We start from the raw sequence: 22,505 nt of genomic DNA, 5'->3' as shown, positions 1-22,505 counted from the left end.
GCCAACGAGTTTTTCAATAAGAAAAAGCCGTGGTGGGCCGAGACGTGCTGAAGGTTCGCAGACATGGTTTACAAAGACTGGCATTTAGTTTCCACGGACTTCGAGATGGCTTCTTGCGAGAGGGGAGAGTCCAAAAGAATAAAATTGGAGCGATCAACAATTTCGATTCCAGGGGCCGCCGATTCAAACATGGACGTGAAGTGAGACGCTTCGACCCCGCCAGCATTGAGGATTAAGAGCTCACATTTCGATGGATTAAGCTCGAGACCGACGCCAAGGGAAAACTCTTTCAGGAGAACCAAGTCATTCAGTACTAACTCAGGATTGCCTCCCAGCGATGAATCATCAAGATACCAAACATTAAATTCGGATTTCATCTTTAACGCTACTTTTTGAACGATTAAGCAAAAAAGAGCGGGGCCTAGAGGATCCCCTTGCTGAACGCCTACTTCGGACGAAATTAAGGACTCGCCAAAGTTTAGGTGGGTCGAAAAACGATAACATTGTAGATGCATTCGAGGAGGCGATCTCGACGAACAGTGTTAAAAGCGTTGCGAAAATCTATTTTAAGTAATATTTTGGCATCTGTGTGGGCGTGGTTGACATAGCGCCAAGCAGCGTGGGCTGCGGCTTCGGCCCCACCGCGCGTGCCAAAACCCAACTGCACGGGGCGAAAAAGAGGGCCAAGTGAAGGCATAATGAGTGAGCAACCCAACTTGGCGACTAGGCGGCGGAGAGTATTTCCCACATCAATCGGGCGTAAGCCACCATCCTTTTTCTTTAAAGCACATAACGAGGCTCCGTATAAGATCGGACAGATGTCGGAAGGGACTTCACCCGCAAGCATCAGATTGCATAGGCTGGTTAGAGATTTAAGTAACGACTCCCCAGCCGTTCCCGTACCATTGGAAATTAAATCCTTCAGGTGCTGGGGTCGCAAGTTGTCTAGGCCGGCCGCGGAACCAGACGGAAAGGAGAGGATAGCGGAGCGGACGTCAGGTAGTGCTACGTTAGGTCGTGATATTGAAGACAAATCCGAGGGTTCGTACGAGAAGTCTTGGTGGTTCGTACCCGGCGGATGTTTGCGGCGCAGGACGTCGAGCGTTTCAGCGTCGAACGGGGCAAAAGAGTCGACCGATGAAATGACACGTACTGCTCCTGAGATATCCCCATCAGCTATCTTAGCTTCCACGATCTTACCGATTCCATCGGGCCTTGGGACTTTCTTTTTAGATACGTTAGTCTTTCGCGAGATAGTTGGTAAGACCAGTCCTTCCTCGAACGTTTTAACGTTAGCTCTGACGGCGGTGGCAAGAGACACTGGTTTACCGTCAGCTTCCACGCGTCCGAAGAATTCTCGCGAACAACCCTTCCTATGGTATTAGAGAGAGCCCAAGCCACTGTTGTTCGCGCCCCTTTCGGAATACGACGAATAATACGCCGGGATGATTTAAGATGAGCGAGAAGGGTAATAAAATCATCACAACTGCCAGCCGGGGCAGGGTCCTCTTGCGCCGAAGATGGCTTGACACATGTTCTTGGAAATGCAAAGCTTAGTTGTAATTTAATAGTATTGCTGATCAAGCCACATTATATCTCCCGAATGGGTATTCTTTTACATTAAGTCTCTTTATTTATTGGTATCAAGTTTAACCATCTCAACCCCATTTACCAACAATCAACTATTAAATTACACTAAATTAAACTTTGGATTAATAATATGTTACTGGATATTGCACTACAGCCTTCGCTAAGGCATTTAAGGGCGTCTCTCAATAGTCGCCTGTTAAAGCGCGGACGGGATAGCATTTCCAGGGGAAACGGTGTGACAAACTCTTTGGCGCAAGCGCGGGATTTCGAAAATAACGGTTTGAAATTTCGTTGGCGTAAATAATAAAAGGTTATTTCCTGAGTGTAGAACAAAAAGAGGTTTCTTACCAGAGGAATAATAGAATTGGAAGCATTTCTTTTGGAGCTGGGACTGTTATCTATCTTGGCGTTTGGGATTCCCAATACCTCATAAGTGTCCTAACAATTAATTATAGTTAACACGTGGCAGCCTCTCTGCCTATACCGTAAAGCATGTTGTAAAGCCTGTATCACCAAAACAATGTTTCGACGCTAGATGGCGCTGAGTGTTAACGACGAATTTTGAGAGACGAAAAAAATTGTAGTGCAAGATTAAACATACTAACTTTTCAATTGACAAAATACACTCATAGTTTTTGCCTAAAAGTTTAGTTTGACCTTTTATGCTTTTTCCACACAGCGGCATAATGAGATATATTATGCTCTACATGTTTTAAGATGTGTGTTGTACTTCTATTTAAAGCTTAAAAAAATGAGATGGCATTACGAGTAAGAAAATTTTTTAACAGGTTTTTTAAGTAATTACCTATATGAGATGGTGTACCGAACTGGCAACTAGCTAAAGATGCCTATAAATAGTTAAACCCAGTAGTATTAGTTTGTATGGTAGACGATGAGTTATGTACTTCGGATAGAAATCGCTCTACACAGTACGATTAACCAGTATGTTTAAAGGTTTTAACTTTGACCCCCAAAGTACATTTTTTTTTAATATAACTACTCAATAGTTTACCAAAATCTAAAAATTCTGGTGGTTTGCTCTTGAGCGCTGTCAGATTGTTAGAAACTGATTTTCCGATTTTGACAGATCAAGCGATCGAGATCACTCCTAGCAAATTCTTGGGAATAAATTAGCTTGAATCTTCAATAAACATGTTTTATTTCCCTCGCAATTGGAGTGACATAAATTTTGTCAGAGACAGATTCAGAGCAAATCTCAAGTAGTCAAATGGATATAGCTATTAGATCCCTAAAGGATTTATCTCCTAGAGTTTTTTGTGAATTCATAAATCATTAAAGGATAATTTGAAGGAAGTTGAAAAATGGTGCTTCCTTTACTATTGTCTGTTTCCTCCTACCAACGCTCTCCTCGGTTTGGGACAATTCCTTGTTAAATGTCCATGCTTGCATCATAGTCTGGCTGTATTAGAGAAGGCCAGGAAATCTCGTCCTTTGAAAAAAATATTTACCAGCACCGCGACCAGACCACAATCGCTGTTAGAGTAGAAAACATTTTTTGACGTCATTGGTGTTTTTTATCCAATTTTCCTCCACAGTGAGAGAGCGCCTAGGTAGGCGATTAGATGGCAGGTTAGGCGTTTAACTTTTATTAAAATTAATGACTGAAACAAAGTAAGTACAGATTTAAAATAATTCATTTCAAATTGTCAGGTTTATATCTTCCTTATTCGAGATGATACCTAGATATTTTATTAATTGTTATGTAAACAATTGAAGCCTAAGTTAACCCTTGATCATCAATTGTTTAATTTCCTCCCACAGCCTACATCATTCTTCTAATTTCAATTTAACAAAAAGGTAACTAATTGTATTTTCAAGAATTTCCAGTCCAAAAAAGAAATAGAAAAGGTATTCAAGGAGAAATTAAGCAAGATGACATTAGTTATCACCAAGTTCCTGGAAATTAATATCTTCGAAAAAATGGGCTGGAGCATGCAATGTCCTGTGATTTGAAAGAAGATTCTCAGATTTGAAGTTTACATTTTACAGAACATGACTACAGTGTCAGCACAAATAAACGGAAAATTGTTTTTCCCACAGCAATACCTTCCAACAAATTTAAATTACATGAGGATAAAAATGTACCAGGTTGCCTGTTAACAGAGTAAATAAAACACTATGGTTTTATTTACATATCTTTGAATATAGTATTTGTCAATGACTGATGCTTTTGGCCTATTGTTATCATGTTTGTTATCTTATCAGAAATGACCTTTAGTATAGTTGATTTTCCATATCACATGACCACCTTACAATCACTATATAAATAGAGTATCAGCCATGGTATAGTCGGTCTTCTCTAAAGTCTGGATGTAGTATAGTACTTTCATTTATATATCTAGTTTAACTAGTCTTTGTAATTATGTATATAACCTTGTTTTTACCAGTTAAATAAATAGGTATTTTCATTAGAAATGGTAATGGTAATTGATCCTCGGCTCTATCATTTGGTAGCAGAGCGTGGTTATGTGATTTCCAGAATTGGGCCCTAGTGACGCCTTCATACCACATTCATTCGGCAATAAATGGCGGACGCCAGCAGTATTGTAAGTGGCATTGAAAAGTTATCCCATGATGATAATTTGGGGGCTAGTAGATGGCACAGAAAAGGTGCCAGATAAGGATAGGGCAACTCCCTCGGAGGATAAACTATTTGAGTCTAGTAAAGCTAAGGTCTAGGCGATACTTGCTAGGTCCATAGGTGAAGATTGTAGAGGCTTAATTTCAGAAGGAGTTTCTGCTAAGGATATTTGGGATACAGTTAGAGACGTATTCTACCCTAAGTCAAGGGCATGCATCGCATCCTTATGTGAAGATTTCTGTACTATAAGCTGTAAGTCCGGGTTATCTATCCCTGCGTTCATTGGGCGATTGTATGAAGTTAAGAAGCAGTTAGTAGAAGCTGGAGAAGTTGTGGAGGATAAGGATATATCTTACAAGATGATTAACAAATTACCAAAGAGTTACGATGCTATTGTCCATAAAATTTATCATTAAAATGACAGTCAGTTCACGTCTTTGGATATTAAACGTACTTTACTAGCAGAGTAAAGCAGGATGACCCAGAAGGCGCATATGAAGTCTGATGCTATGTCGGTTCACGTCAGAGGGAAAGAACAGCGACCGCAGTCCTCAGCTCGTGTCCCACGGTTCACCACTACTTGCTCCTACCGTCACAAGCATGGACATAGGGCCAGCGAATGTCAAGGTCGGCCCAAGCATCATGATGGTCCAGGGCCGTCCGGTTCAAGGCATAAAGGAAGGCGATACCAGCCAAATGAATTCGCCATGTTCGCATCTGCTCAATGTTCCTCATTACAATCAACTGACTGGATTATTGACTCGGCCGCGACGCATCACTTCTGCAACAATAAAGATCTTTTAATGTTTTGCGATCCGGTCAGCGCTGAAGCAACTTGTGGAGAGGGCAAATCCAAGATTGAAGGGAAAGGCGACGTTCGTCTGCAGATTGGCGGTAGGAATGGTGGATTTCATCTATTGAAACCTCATTACTGGACGACTGATAGACAACGCAAGTTACAAAACAGTCATCGTCAACTCGAAGTACACTGTTACTAGTCAACAAGGCAAGTGTCTATTTCAAGGTGTTCTGTCTAGTGACAGTTTTTATACCTTATGAAATGCCCAAGTTGTAGACCAGGATGGTACTCGAATTTGCGCCTATACAAGTTATGTCGACGATCAGAATGGCTCAAAAGACATCGATAAATGGCATTGGCGACTGGGCCACGTAAACGAGAGGGACCTCAAATACATGTCAAATCATAACATGCTGAAAGGAATGACGCCCCTGACTGTTGGACTGGCGACTTGTGTTCCTTGTCACCTTGGTAAAAGTACAAAGGCGGTACATAGGCACATCAGACAGATCCCGAGTAAACGTATTCTTGGTCTCATCTATTCTGATGTCTGGGGTCTGGCACCAGTAAAGTCAATAGGAGGTGCACGTTACTCCGTTACTTTCATAGATGACTACAGTCGACGCATCTGGGTATATCTGATGGCGAGCAAAGGCCATGGAAAATCAGACAGAACAAACCCTCAAGGCTCTCTGAACCGACAATGTCCTCAAATATTGTAATAACGAGATTACGGCCCATTGTAATGATCTCGGAATAAAACACCAGCGCACAAATACGTACTCTCCAGAGATGAACGGCGTGGCAGAACGAGTCAACCGTACTCTACTGGACATTACCAGGACCATCATCGACGAAGTTGTCGCTCAGCCTATGGCCCGAAGTCATCACAGCGGCTGCATGCCTGAAAAACCGTATGAAGCATTCCTTAATTGAAGAAAAAGTTCCGCAACACTTCTGGGTTGACAATGCTCCAAGTGCTAACCATCTCCGGCGTATTGGCTGTCTTGCTTTCGTCCATGTCGCCAGGCAACAGCGAGACCATAAATTCAACAACAGAGCCAGACCTGGAGTTCTAATTGGTTAGGACCTAAGAACCAAAGGCTATCGCATTTACTTTCCTTTCGACCGAAGCGTTACCGAATCCGTTTTGGTGAATCCATCATGGACATGGAGTATCTAACCAAGTCAAGACGCGAAGAAGCGTTGATATTTCATTGGCCACAGGAAGAAATGGATGATGTGGTGCCTCAGTCCACCATACCAGCTACTCCACCCTCGCCACCGCAACCTACCGCCATTCCATTCCCAGCTGGGCCAATCCAGCATGACGGGACCAGAATGGATCTTCAGCAAGCAGAAACAGGTGGCACGCATACAACAAAATTATCCCCTGGATGGAAAAGAGAAGTCAAGATACGCCAGAGTGGCACTACCAAAGATATGGCTGACATATACTACTATAGTCCTGATGGAGAGAAGTTGCGACCGAAGCCAGAGGTCCAGAGGTACCTGCACAATCATGGTTAGGCGCATGATATTACTGCTTGAGGTTTTTCAAGACGTAACGTGGTGGCTACGCCCCTAAATTCGGTGGAGGATGAAGACATTCCTGAGCTTTATGTACAGATATCGTTGCATCAAAGACATATCTACAGGGTATCAAATCCCCACAAGCTGACAAATGGCGATCAGCCATGGATGAAGAGATGCAGACACTGACGGAAAGAAAGGTTACAGAGATAGCAGAAAAACCACATAATCATAAGACCGTTGGCTGTAAATGGATATATACCATTAAGAGAGACCATGCTGGGGAGATCATCCGGCATAAGGGGTTGTGATTTCTCGAGAAGACTGCCAGTCAACAGAAGTAGAGAAACAGCGGATGAACAGAAAACCATATAGATCACTGGTCGGTTGCTTGATGTTTGTCGCCCAACGCACACGGCCAGATGTTCTTTTCTCCGTCACAATGCTGTCTCAGTTCAGCAGCAATCCCGGACTCATTCATTGGCAACATATCTGTCAGATCGCAAGATATCTAACTGTTGAGCACAACGTCATATGGCCTGGTCTACGAGCGACAACAAAATCCTGAGCTGCACATCTACAGCGATAGTGACACCAGGAACTCAAACTACGGTTATGTAGCTTTAATCAGAACTGCACCTTTTTCCTGGAAACCAGAAAAACAGAAGTCAGTGTCTACATCTGCATTTGAAGCAGAATACATAGCGATGTCCGAGTCGGCCAGATAACTTTTGTGGCTCAAACCTGTACTTAAAGAACTTGAAACTTTTAATGTACTTATACCAGATTCCAACACGACCTACCCCTAGGACATAGGCCTATTACGATGAGGTGTACTATCAAATATAAAAGAAGACACCAAGAGGTAGAGGCCTACTTGTGTTTATTACGTATTTTATAACAATTATATCCAATAACTACTACGATAATTTAGCAATTTAGAAGAGAAAGGAACAAAAAAGAACGTTACCAACATCCAGAGGGCCATAGCCTTCAGTTTTTAGACTACCCTTTATTTTATTGCAAGGAGCACGTTGCCGAATTAGCTAACCTCTGCTTACTTCCGCTGTAGCCATATCAGGCACCCTTTGTGGTAATTCGGGGTGGGCTGGTAGCCCTGTTACGTTTTAGTCTAGCACAGCCTTGGAAATAAGGTTTTTTTTAAAACTGGTCCTTATGACCAGTGACCCCCTAGCTTAAGAATTATTAAACTGGTCTTATATAAAATGTTCTAATGTCACGTATAAGCCTAAAAAAACCTATACTACATGTTTAGAAGTTAGATTATGTTGGTAACATTAACTTTACACGTATTCAAAATAGTTAACTTTATTTTATGAGTACCACAAGAATAGTACAATATAGTACTATCTCACCTAAGACTACTACCATAGCCTAGAAGACCCTCGTAATTTACCGTATTATCTCTCTTTCTCTAGGACCCGTAACTCCATTGTCCCGGTCCGTTACCGCGTAGCCCGGTAGCCTACCGTACTCGGGGGAAAGCGAGACTAGAGGATTGAGGGTTTGAGGACAGAGGGGGAGTTACAGTTCGACTCGTTCGAGAGATGCGAGCGAAGGGACTCTACATAAAACCTTAACGTGCGACTGCGGTGGTAGTATGCGGAGTCGCTGTACATAGAAATCCAGTGAATAGGGAAATCAAAATTGATATAAATCTTGGATTAATAGGTCATCTCCTATTATTTGGAATTATTAAACTGGTCACCTTCTGTTTTTTTGTTATTATTTCGAATTAATAAACTGGACACGGTGACCAGTGACCCCCCAAATTTTGAATAAATAAACTGGTCTGAGCAAATAATTAATTGGTCTTTGACCACCTGACCACCGTTACTTTCAAGGCTGGTCTAGCATTGGTGTATTTTTCTCGAAGAACCTTGGAGGTAGACTTCATTAAGTTCATTCCTGGAATCCTGTTTGTGAAGTCGGCCCAAGTAGCAGCTCTAGTCTTGTCGCGTCTCGCCCGACATGTCTACAGTATCAAGGAACGCCACGTTTATCATTCCAGCTGTAAGTTCGTTCCTAGCTTATGGTGAAGCTTAGACCTGGGTTTCTTAGCCTCTTTCTCTAGTATAGAGGAAAGTGGCTGTTACTTTCGTTGCTGATGTAGGTGGTGGTGGTGAAGGTGAATAATACAGTGTAAGCTAGGAGCCTAGGATACAGTACAGACAGGAATTCATACCTCGAACTTGGAATGGTTTTCTCGGCCGATTTCCGTCTCTATCTAGGGGACCGTTTTTTTCATCATTCTGACGTCAGAGCATACGTGTTTTCTCTTACGATTTTCATTGGCTTAAAAATCTCCTACCAAAAATATCCTGGACCCTCTAGTTACCTAGTATAGTCGTCTGCTAGATAATCTGGACAAACCTAACCCTAAATTTCGAAATGGCCGGGGAGTCGAACAACAAAAAACTACAGTTGAAAAAACGGGAGGTTGCGCGGGGTAAAAACTCCTAAAGAAGGGAGACGCGGGCGATTTTTTTTTCTCATACACGTCACCGAAAACGGTCCCCGAGATCTTACCATAGGGAATACGGCCGGATAACCATTCCAAGTTCGAGGTATGAATTCCTGGCCGATTGTGACCGAGCTTCGGAAGTTTGGAATGCACTGTCTTCAATTACTTGTGTTAAAGGATTTCGTTAATACAGAGAAGAAAAGCATCGAGACTATAGGAGAGTACCTCGGTTGGAGAAGCGCACTTTATCATAAAGTGAAAAACGCGTGTTTCGAATTTGAAGAAGTAATTCTGGCAGGTTTCGATATTCTTGGCTTGCTTAAGGAATACGAGTTTTTGGCTAGAAGTTTACAAATCGCCAAAAATGATTTAACAATGACGACTCTTAAGGCGAAGTTGATAGAAGGAAGAGCGACGGATTGAGACTACAAAAATTAAAGTTTCTGAACCCAACCAGGCTCCCCGCCAGCAATAGGCACAAGTAGGCACGTGCCTACGTTGAAAAAGTGTAGGCCTACTTTGGGGGCCTCTAAATTTTTGAAACGTTGCCTATTATAACCCTCAATATTTTTAGTTACTAGTTTGTAAAATAAGATTTGATATTTCCATTTTTAGCCTACTGAGAGTAATATAACAGATTGGAAACGAAGAAAATCGAAAGTTAATTTTATCGAAATGTACTATAATTAGAGTACGGTTGGCAACGCTGTGCGTGATTATAGATTTTCCCCTTGAAAAAACTTTTTCTTTTGAATTGACTGATAAGAGATGGTGACGCCGGGAGGGGGAAATACGTCATGCTAGGCCGCAAAGTGCAGGGACACCTGTCTTTTTGCGTCGGTGTCAGTGAGAAGCTACAATACACACAACAAAGACATTTAGTTTCTTGGAATTTGACGACGTCAGTGAAGAGGACCGGAGGGGGGATTGCCAAAACTGGATTTCTCTCTTTCTCGTCCCAGCAGAGGTAAAGCCCAAGCCTATTGCTTTGATAGGAAGGGGTTATTTTTTCAAATATTGAGGAATTTGGGTTTCCCCCTTCCCCTCTTTTGCGAAGTCACGTGATTTCAGTGACCATCGAACGAGGTCCGTCAGTGATTAGGGCCTCGCGTTTCGTCAATCGTAATTTCGTTTTCGTCTCCTGAGCAAGATAGTTCTCAATTTCGAGTCTCTTTTGGCCAGAATTTAACTAGATTTAATAGTTGATTTTTCAACAGCCTTTTTCAAGGCTAATAAGCTATTGTAGCTTAATTTTCCAAACAACCTTTTTCAAGGTTAATAAGCTATGTGTAGCTTAATTTTCCAAACAGCCCTTTTCAAGGCTAATAAGCTATTTGTAGCTTAATTTTCCAAACAGCCTTTTTCAAGATTAATTTGCTATTTATAGCTGATTTCCCCACTGCCTTTTTGAAATCTAATTAGCTATTATATTTACATATACTATAGCTCTGCTTTATCCAAACAGTCTTTTCGAGACTACTAAGCTATTACAAGCTTCGTTTAGAATAGGCTTTAAATTAAGTTTTAAAATATGAGCACCCGAAAGTTTTTATCTGGGGCCCAAAAACGCCAGAAGCGCAAGAGAGAAGATGGTGTTGTTAGTAGTCAGAAAGGCGCGATGGAACGTTTTTTGAAATCGTCAGGCAAGAGTCATAATGATAGTTCCGGGGAAAGCTTGGGAAATAAAGAGGGTTTAGAATTCGAAGGTGGTAATATTTCTGAGGTTCTTCCAAACGTCAGTTCTGCTTTAGACATTGCACTAAGTAATGAAGCCGAAATTATTAGAAACCCTACTATATCTGCCGATGTGCAAGATTTAACTAATTTAACAGAAGTGCGCTTACACGAATTGGATATTAGTTTAGATAAAGATTGCCTTCCAGTTCCGCCTAAAATCAATCCTTTTCCTAAAACTTTAATGGGTGGTAACAATCGTATTTTCATTTCTTCTTGGTACGACAAATATCGAATGCTTGAGTATTCAGTTGCAAAAAATGCAGTTTACTGCTTTTGTTGCCGTCATTTTCTAGGCAGTAGAAATACTGGATTTGTTAACGGATTTTCGGATTGGAAAAATATGGCGAAAAAATTCGAAGAACATTTCAGTTCGAATAAATCTTCCCACCAACTAGCCTATAGAATGTATTTAGACTACACTGAATTAAAATCTCGTGGATCAATAGCGTGTCAGGTTAATGGCCACCATAGACTTGACGTAATTAGAAATAGAGAGTTATTATCTGCACACGTGGAATCATAATTTTATGTTCTCAACAAGATTTAACACTTCAGGGGAATACATCTGCCGATAAAATTGGAAACAGAGGAAATTTTATTGAAATTTTAGAACTTCTGAAAAGAAAATGTCCTGATTTGAAAGCCAAATGCGAGAGTATGCCCAATAATGCAAAATATATTCACAGCACTGTACAAAATGAAATAATTGACATTTGTGCCAATTTAGTAAGGAAAATGATTGTCGAAGAGGTCATCGAATCCGGTGGGTTTTACTCTGTAATTGCCGATGAAACCCGAGACAATGCAGGGGTGGAGCAGCTAAGCGTTTGTATTCGATATACTAGAATAGAAATACATGTAGGTGTCGTAGAAAGATTTCTAGGTTTCACTGATTTACATAAGTTCGATTCTGAGAATATCAGCTTGGCAATTATAAATCTTTTGACAGAGGGTGGTTTAAAACTGGAGAATTGAGTTGGACAGACATATGACGGGGCAAGTGTAATGAGCGGACACGTAAAAGGATTGAGGGTGTCCGTACGTGCATTGCTACGCGCACCGCTTAAATTTAGTTTTAGTTGACTGTTGCTCCAAAATATTGGCAGTTAGGGAACTACTTGGTTTGGTTCAGGCCATATACAATTTTCAAAGCAATTCGGTTATTAGAAGCGAATATTTTGAAAACTCCCAAAAAGATCTGGGCTATGAGATACTTAAAATGCCACAAAGCTGCGACACTCGGTGGTGGAGTAAAAAAAAAGGTGTTAGTTATTTTAGAAATAGACTCGATTCCGTAGTTTTAACGTTAGAGAATCTAATTGAAAACGGAAAACCAGAGGATGCTGCTGAGTGTCGTGGGTATATATCCCAATTACATAACTTTAAAAACTTAATATTAATTGTCGCACTAGACGAAGTATTAGGCGTAACGAATTCCCTGTCGGAATACTTGCAAAGTTCGAAAGTTATTTTAACGGAAGCCGTTGCCATTTGCCAAGCTACCGTTAAGACCTTAGAACAGCGGTTCCCAAAAGATGTTCCGCGGAACCCTGGGGTTCCGCGGAAGGGTCACAGGGGTTCCGAGGATTCGCAGCGCGGCCATCTTTGTTTGTGTCAAGAGTATTTTAAGATATGTAAAAAAAGGAGTTGGGGTTCCGCCAGAATTTCGTGGATAATTTAGGGTTCCATAACAAAAAAAATTGGGAACCGCTGCCTTAGAAGAATGTAGGAACTCGGAACGTTTTGATTTAATTTGGGTAGAAGCTACTAAAATCGCAGAATCTGCTTTTATTGCAATACCTGATCGTAACAGCGAACCGATAGCTTTACGGAAACGTAAAATAATCCCTAACAAGAGATTAAAACATAGTGTGGTAACGAGTACAACGGGTAGCAGGGAAACGGAAGCAAAAACCCTGATTGACCAGTTGAGGTCCACCTATTTCGAATTAGTTGATAAATTTATTTCAGAAATGAAAATTCGACTATTTTAATGGAAAACTCTGGCTTATTCAAAGGTATAATGGCGTCTGACCCTAACTCGGAAAACTTTCTTAACGAAAACGATATCGTAACCCATTGTAACACTTATAATCGGTTTCAATTCGACCTGAATTCGTTAAAAAGCCAAATTAAAATAGCCAGAAATTTACCAGCGTAATCGACTGCTTCCACTATTTAATTAAAATGGCAGATGGGTTCCCCGACCTAGTGAAATACTACAAAATTGTTTCTTGCATTCCTGTGGCAAATACAATCTCAGAAAGAAGTTTCAGTTCACTCAAAAGAATTGAAACACGTCTACGGACAACTATGGGAGAATTTAGGCTTCCAAATCTGGCTACACTGTCGATAAATCGTGATTTGTCGAATTGTTTAAAAGAAAACCCAAAGTTTGTAGTCGACGAATTTGGAAAAAAACTAATCGAAGAGTGTCATTCCTTGATTAAAATGCCTTTAAAACATTCAATGGGAAAATAGAAATCATGTCAAAATTTAAAACATTTAAATAAAAAATCCTTGAAACTCGGGAATTTTTTAAATAAATTAACATTATAGATGGGGCCTCTAATTAAGTCAAGAAGAATAACCCGACAAGAACTATGTAAGTATAATCTTTTTTTATAATTTTATTCCTTTTTCTCTGGGGGTAATGTATGTACTTTTGAATTACAGGTATAAAAAATCGATAGTCGTGGATTTTGAATTCTTTGATGGGCGGACCGAAGATGAGAAGGCGGAGAAAATAGTAAAAGAAGCGTTAGCATGCTCGGCCGAAACTTCACCCCGAGTCTCATCGTGGGTTTTTCTTCCACCGTACCTGAATTAGACGAAGATGGACCCATGTTTGCGTGTCTTACTCCTCACAAAACAAACTGTTTAAGTAGGAAATATTAATGCGCTCTTGAAAAGAGTACTTTATTTTCCGAGTGGATGTATAAAAATATGGAATATATAAATATGCAATTGGTAAATGAATAAAAATATTTTGAATTACTACTGAAATGTTTATTTTATACTTATTTAAATGCGAAAGGAATTCATACGTCATTTTTAACTAATGGGAATCTTGGTGGTGAATCGGTAAAAGTGCCGAATCATCTTTTGCCTATCAATCGGTATAAAAGGGACGTGTAAGGGTGAAAAAGGTCACATTCGACTTCAAGATGTATTCTTGTAGTACTTGTTCATCCGTTTTTACTGAAAAGAGAAGTCTCGACCGTCATATGTTAACTGTTCACGGTAATACTTCGTTGAAATGCCCTGTGTGTGAAAAATCTTTTTCGAGACGTGATACCCTTAAACGCCATCAACGTACAAATAATCACGGTCAACCCGCGGCACCCGCCCCGTCCTTGCAATCGAATTCTCCGCCGCCGCCGCCGCCGCCGCTGATGCCGTTTCACCAACCCGGACCGTCTTCGAAGTCCGAGCCGCCACCGAGGTCCGAGCCACGTATCGTCGATCGGGTGGTACTATCTATGGTTGGTTCACCGTCAACTGAGACTCAGCTGTCACCAGGAAGCGCTAGACCCTCCTCCCCACAGCCTGGTCCGTCGCTTAGAGTTACCCCGTCGAGAGTAAAAATAGCTTCATCCCCAGATTCAAATTCTCCTAAAAGAGTCAGATTTGAAAATGGTAAGTTTCTTTAACTCATTTTAACATTTCTTACAAAAAAATTAAATAACTTTTTCTATTAGAAGATCACGCATCGTCTGATCCTTTAAGGGCACATTCTCTTAATGAGTTATTAGACGCTGCGGTTGAAGGTGTAAATAATCACGAGTCGATTGCGGACTATTCGTTGCACTTATTCTCCGAAAACTTCGACAACGACCCGTTAAATGAGTTATTGTGTTCCCAAGACGGTGACGATAAACTCAATGATTATGTTGTGCGCGTAGAAACCGCGCAAACGTTAACACCACAAATTACACACAGCGAGTGTGACCACGCAATGGACGCTCTTGGAGTGATTTTTAATGATAATAACGCGTTATGGGACTCACAAGATGATGAAGGTTTAAAAGAACTGGAACGCCCAACACGGTGACGGTGTAATTGATCAACAACCGGATCCCTTAAACAATCTATTAGACTCTCAAGCCGAAGACGAATGGCTCGGAAACCATTGGGATAATATTCAAGTACAACATCAACAAAAAACCGCAGTTGGTTCAGCCGTTGTTGACCAGCAAGCCGCCGACGCTCCTAACCCACCCACTAACCTACCCACTGACCTACCTACTAACCAACCCACTAACATACCCACTAACATACCCACTAACATACCCACTAACTCACCCACTAACTCACCCGCTAACCCACCCATTAGCCTACCCGTTGCCTTTCCAGTTGAATAACAACCACCAGTGCTACCAGCTAATCCACCAGCAGTGCTACCAGCTGACCCACCAGCAGTACTACCAGCCATCCATCCACTTCAAATAGAGGAGGTTAATGCGCTTGGCGACGCGATTTTTTCGGCTCGCATAACGGCACCAGATGGCGTTACTGATCCAGTGTTGTTCATCAACGAACACCGTGACTCGGTCGAAGGATATTTAAAAAACAAACTAAATACCAATAAAGGAATAAAGTGGTATATGGTGGTGCGTGCGCGATATACACGTGAACTTGGTAATACTGGTACGGACGTTGAGGCAATGCCGTATTTACACACGCGACTTTATCACCCGAAGTAATCCCGCAGCAAATAAACTCAAGTCGAGACAAAATTGCTGACTCTATGAACAATTGGGTTTTGGATAAAATTATATATTTACAAATAAACATTATACAATATTTACCTCTGGTAGGCGGTACATATTTTCAATTATCGCCCGTGATTGAAAATAAACGGGCTACAGTAAATGTTAATCCAGAAGACCCCAGTGACAATAAATGTTTCTTGTGGTCAATCTTGGTTAAACTCATAGACATAATAAAGAAATAGACACCTTACGCGGAGTTTGATTTGCCAAAAATATACGGGAGCGATAACTAGCAGACAACCGGTATTTGTTCCGTATTCCTGTGGTACCACGTTTAAGCGACGCCTGTCGATTAGGCGAGAAAATACAAAATCATCACGTGATACGTCACACATGTTCGTGTTTGTAATCTTTTAGGTACTCTGACGTGATTCGCGAATATTTTGGCTGTGAGAATTTAAAATAAGGTAAATTTTTATTATAATTTTTAAATAAGTCCATTAATTCTTTCAAAACCCAAATAAAAAGCAGCAGATGATGTTATAATTAAAAACAAAAAATTCTATTTGCGAAATGATATTTTGTCAAAGGCTTAAGTAACTATCCGGTTTGTTGTGGAACTTGTGGTTATGGCTTGTTATGGGAATATTCTGAGATTCTAAATTGTAAACAAAAGTAAATGGAATTTTGATGAAAAGGATGATTCTACCTTGGATTAAGAATGATTCTACTAAAGGTATGTAGCTATTGTCCTTGAAATAAAATTAGCTTTGACAATTTAAGTCTGATGGCTTGACCCTTCATTTCTAGATTTTTGTCCTTCTCTAATTTGTGGAGTCTTGAGCTTGCAATATAAATTAATAACTTTCTTAATGATGATGTTCGATTCCAACTTCAGGATCAAACATGTTCATGGTGATCTGGTAAGATGTCCATGCCAACAATATTTCGTAATACAGCAAGTTCTAGTTCTTAGACTACATTTCTTTTATAGAGAGAGGAATATCTCTTCATAACAACTAAACAAAATTGGCTAAAAACCAAGGAGATCTTACTCAAATTATAATAACATAATTAAACATTGGTCAAAATTTAAAGGTGAGAAGTTAGCATCACCGGTTTTTTCTATTTCACTTTCAACTGGATGTAATTTCATTAAATTAAATAAAAAAATTATTTTGACTATTTTTACTTGTTTTAATTCTATGGAAACCAAACCAGAGTTGGAATGGCTTTTGGTGTGACGCACCTTTTGCCATTTACAATTTGTATATCCTGTTCTAAAAAGTGATCATTACAAATTAAATCATGATTTGAATGTGTCGCGATTTACAGCAATTGTCCATTGAGAAAGTATTGTAGGTTTCGTTATAAAAAGATTTTAAATAAGAATGAATATTCATCGAAATAATATGATAATTTAATCCTACTTATGGAATGAAACCTTTTCCGGTATTGTTTTACTTGTTATTGCAATGCGTAAAAACACTAAAATTAACCTTTTTTTACGAAATAAAAACAAGATTTTTAGTAGAAAACACTTTGTCTATAACTTATTAATAAAAAAAATCATCAAAACGAATTATGAAACATGTTAGCTAACATAAAAGTACTACCCGTTTATCAAATTCACCCCTAAAGTTTTTGCGTCTGATTTTAAACCGGATAAATATTCCTAAGCGTTAGGTACTACATGGCCTAGGTCAAGCTTCACTACTCCTCGTAACGTCTCTGTCATGGCTTCCACAAGCCTTTGCTTCGTTAAGGAGACAATTCCTTGTGGAAGGCAGGACGGATAGTAGTCGGATACGAAACAGAGAGCCAGTGGGCGCCTAGTCCAAAGCGCCACTTAAGTTTAGTGGCGCTTTATAAGTAGGAATAAACTATCATATTATTTCAATGAATATTCATTCTTATTTAAAAATCTTTTTATAACTATAGGTTTCCCTTATCTAAACCTACAATACTTTCTCAATGGACAATTGCTGTAAATCGCGACACATTCAAATCATGATTTAATTTGTAATGATAACTTTTTAGAACAGGATATACAAATTGTAAATGGCAAAAGGTGGCTCACACCAAAATCCATTCCAACTCTGGTTTGGTTTCCATAGAATTAAAACAAGTAAAAATAGTCAAAATAATTTTTTTATTTAATTTAATGAAATTACATCCAGTTGAAAGTGAAATAAAAAAAACCGGTGATGCTAACTTCTCACCTTTAAATTTTGACCAATGTTTAATTATGTTATTATAATTTGAGTAAGATCTCCTTGGTTTTTAGCCAATTTTGTTTAGTTGTTATGAAGAGATATTCCTCTCTCTATAAAAGAAATGTAGTCTAAGAACTAGAACTTGCTGTATTACGAAATATTGTTGGCATGGACATCTTACCAGATCACCACGAACATGTTTGATCCTGAAGTTGGAATCGAACATCATCATTCAGAAAATTATTAATTTATATTGCAAGCTCAGACTCCACAAATTAGCGAAGGACAAAAATCTAGAAATGAAGGGTCAAGCCATCAGACTTAAATTGTCAAAGCTAATTTTTTTTCAAGGACAATAGCTACATACCTTTAGTAGAATCATCCTTTTCATCGAAAATCCATTTACTTTTGTTTACAATTTAGAATCTCAGAATATTCCCATAACAAGCCATAACCACAAGTTCCACAACAAACCGGATAGTTACTTAAGCCTTTGACAAAATATCATTTCGCAAATATAATTTTTTGTTTTTAATTATAAGATCATCTGCTGCTTTTTATTTGGGTTTTGAAAGAATTAATTGACTTATTTAAAAATTATAATAAAAATTTACCTTATTTTAAATTCTCACAGCCAAAATATTCGTGAATCACGTCAGAGTACCTAAAAGATTACAAACACGAACATGTGTGACGTGTCACGTGATGATTTTGTATTTTCTCGCCTAATCGACAGGCGTCGCTTAAACGTGGTACCACAGGAATACGGAACAAATACCGGTTGTCTGCTCGTTATCGCTCCCGTATTTAACCCCCGTAGAATCTTGGGTCTATTTCTTTATTATGTCTATGGTTAAACTTCACCCAGTTGCCATAAACCCGAGTCGCATTAGTAATTATAAGCGTTACGAAAACGAACTCGATTTGTGCGGGATTACATTTCCTTTTGAACTCGATACCTTTAAACTTAAGAAATTTGAAGAAGTTAATAATTTGTCAATAAACATATTTGCATATGAAAAAGGATTTTTTCCTCGATATGTAAGCGAGCAAAGAGTACCAGAAACAAGGGAAATTGATCTTCTCTTAGTATCAAACGGACAAAATAAACATTACGTCTTGATCCGCCACCTAAGTCGTTTGTTCAGTGGATTCTCCAAACATAATGGCAAGACGTTTTATTGTCGCCGCTGTCTAAAAAGGAGTAATTCCGAAGACATTATCAAAGACCATATGCGGGACTGTAATGTTTACGACCCGCAACGTGTAATAATGCCACACAAGGAACCAATTTTGAAGTTCAAAAACTACGAGATGATCCAAATGGTAATTTTAATTCCAATTTTTTATTTTCAAAGTTATAATTTCATACTTGAATTCTAGGTTCCATACACAATATATGCGGATTTTGAATCATTACAATCGAAGATATCAACATGTTTGCAAGACGCGTCTCTATCTTCGACAACGACATTATCTTTGCACGTCACATGCGGGTTCTCATACGTGATTATCGGTCCAACAGGTGAGGTTAATCAATTGTAAATAAATAATGCATTATCTAACGATATTTTCTTATTATAGGTAATCTCGTAAAACACGAAACTTATCGGGGAAAAGATGGTGCGTTAAAGTTTTTGAAAATGCTTATGGACGACTCTTCGATTATATCTGATAAGTTGAAGGAAAATATACCCATGCAACTGTTAGGAGTGAATTCGTAGACATTTTAACTTTGAAATGTGCGCCACTAGCGATGGTAGCGACATCTGTTTACCGATGTATAAAAACAAAGAAAAACGTTGGTTGAGAGACTACGCAGTAAGCAGTCTCGATATATTTTTGTAACCTTGTCATGTAATATTCTTTTATATCAATAAACAGATTTGTATTTTTAACCTTAAACGTCGAAATGATTATAAGCGCACCAAATATAACAGCAACTTACAGACGCGGAAGAATATTCATACCAGACAGCGACACACTGTTACGTATGTGAAGAAGTATTTTCAAAAACTTTAGTCAAAACCCGCGACCACGACCACTACACGGGAGCCTACAGGGGATGCGCGTGTCAAAGCTGTAATCTGAAGTTGAAAGCTCCGAAATTTATCCCCATTTTCCTTCACAACTTAAGCAGGTAATATAAAATATTATTTTTAATTTAAACCAATTTTTCAACTGAAAAATCCTACAGATACGACGCGCATCTTATTATGCAACAAATCTCCCAAATTAAAAATAAAAATATCGATTGTATCGCTACCAACAGCGAAACGTACATTTCATTCACGCTTGGGAAGTTACGTTTTGTTGACAGTATCCGATTCTTGCCTGCCTCCATTGAAACGTTGGTTGCAAATCTGGCAAAGGGTGGTTCCCAAACATTTTCAGCGATCAACTTTGTATTTAGTCCCGAAGAAGTTAAACTTCTCCTTCGCAAAGGGGTTTATCCATATTCATATATGGATTCTGAAGATCGTTTCAAAGAAACACAACTGCCACCTATCGACTGTTTTTACAATGATTTAACCGATGAACCTCTGAGTGAAGCCGACCAGGGCCGGCGGATCGTGTTAATCTCGGGTGGGTAGTCAGACGAAGGGGGGGGGGGGGATTTATTGGGTTATCCTACATAAAACGATAGGCCTATATAATACTAATTAAGAGAAATTGATAGAGGTAAAAATTACAAAAATTTAGTATTCTCAAATTTATTATCACATAGTATTAATTCCTACTTCACAACGCGAGGTAGAAATGTAACAGCTGATAACTATTTTATATAAATGTTTGATACAGAGAGACTAATGACGACAAACATTAACGTTAAAATACACATGAAAATTATGCTTTTATCATTTTATGTATTTTTAAATTTTGATTTTGATGATTTACTTCAATCTATTTTAATCGGGGCAGTGCCGCGTGCATAGTTTTCAACATCACCGATATTTAAAGCATGAGATAAAGATAGTGTTGTATTGATCTTCCGCATCACTTCCCGATATAAGTCCGTCTTTACCGTATTTTCAGAAATAGAAAGGGAATTGACGCGAGGGAAATAAAAAAAAACTTGTCAAAGGTCTATGTTTAAGTTGTGATTTGCCCTTTTGCGAAGACTGCGTTTTATTATTCACGCTTGTCTCATTAGAATTAATAACTTATATTTAATAACCTATTTTACAAATTTACTTCTGCAGTTTTTATACTGAAAAGTGTCACGTGTTACTCGTACTCACTCCTACAATGGGGAGAAGAAGAAGGTGGGGAAAAACAGGGAAAGCGGTTCTTCTCTCAGTGACGAATTTTTAATTGTGGCCGGTACAACGAAAACCAAGGTTCGTAAAAATGCTAGCCGCACTATAAGGTTGGCTCACGCGGACGCGCTGGGCGCCGGTTGTGGGGGGAAAACCTTTGGGGCGGGAAGAAGAGGCACGCCTCGAGCTTTTGACGTCACAAATTCCGAGAGAGAAGAAACAAGATCACCCCGTCCGAATCCACGCGACGGCCGCCGGCAACGCGAAAATCTCCGTTAGGCCTAATATTTTTGCGTCTATGCAAACAAAGCCGCAGCACGATATGAAATAAACTTTTGGAACTCTGGAAGATAAAAGGTACGTTAAATAAATAATAAATAGAATATATAGTACAGAAATAAATATTTATTGTTAATTATTCCTCAGTTTAAAATATGTAATTGTTTGAGAACTGTAAAGGTATATTAATCCCAGATAATACTTTTTTTAACAAGTCTAAAACAATTCTTAGCTATATGAATCTTTAGGCTTACCGTTAATGATTTTTATAATTATTTTTCATATCAGGATAAATATGGAATAGTTTGCGCTATTTAAAATTTCAATTATGCCAATAATGAAGTGTTGCGGTTGCGTATTGGGTTGTAACAACTCCAACCAAGAAACTAGTGACCAAGATACTACAAATAACAACTTCCATAGAGATATAAATACTAGAAATAAGTAGTTAGAACAATGTGGTAAACCAGAAGGCATCAATATTAAAAATGCTAGAGAGTGTTCAAGACATTTCAATAAAGAGAGCTACGCTCAACGAAGGGCGGATAAGAGTAACATACGAGTAATTAAAAATTGTAAAATAATAAGGTTGTTTAGAAGTGGCTTTGGCTATGATATCATTTGTAATAGTTTTTAACAAAAAATATGTATGTTTTTAAACCATTAAGTACAAATTAATTAATAATTTATTTCTTATGAATTTTAAATAAGTCTTACACATTTTATGTACTTATCTAATGAAATTAAATAGAATGATAAGTAAAAGAATAAAAATAAATATAAATTGTAATAAAACAATTAAATATAAATTTTAATGAAAACAATTAAATATAAATTTTAATGAAAACAATTAAATATAAGTTTTAATGAAAACAATGAAATATAAATTTTAATGAAAACAGTTAAATATAAATTGTAATATAATATTAAATATAAATTGTAATATAAAAGTAAATATAAATTGTAATAAAAAAATAATACAGTTAAAAATTTATGTTTGTTTTATCATAGTGGTTCAAAAAAAACCTGCGGCAGACAGACAATGAGACAAACGTAAATATCGCCTTAGCCCTCCCGAATTACTAGCTCCTCAGAGGACTTTGGAATTTGTGACGTAGTACGCTCCTGCGCGCGCAGGGTTTTTCTCTCACGGCCAAAATGAGAGAGACTAACGTCGCGATCCGGCGAATGCGCCCCCGTTGAACGAAAACCATTAAATACGATCCCGTTTATGAACTAACTTCATCAAGGAGGGGATAGGAAAAACACGTAGTCCCGGGAAAATTGTG

Source organism: Leiobunum rupestre, chromosome 6 (genome assembly GCF_980474605.1).
Source record: "Leiobunum rupestre chromosome 6, qqLeiRupe1.1.hap1, whole genome shotgun sequence".
Lineage (NCBI taxonomy): Eukaryota > Metazoa > Arthropoda > Arachnida > Opiliones > Sclerosomatidae > Leiobunum > Leiobunum rupestre.
This window is presented reverse-complemented; position numbering follows the sequence as displayed.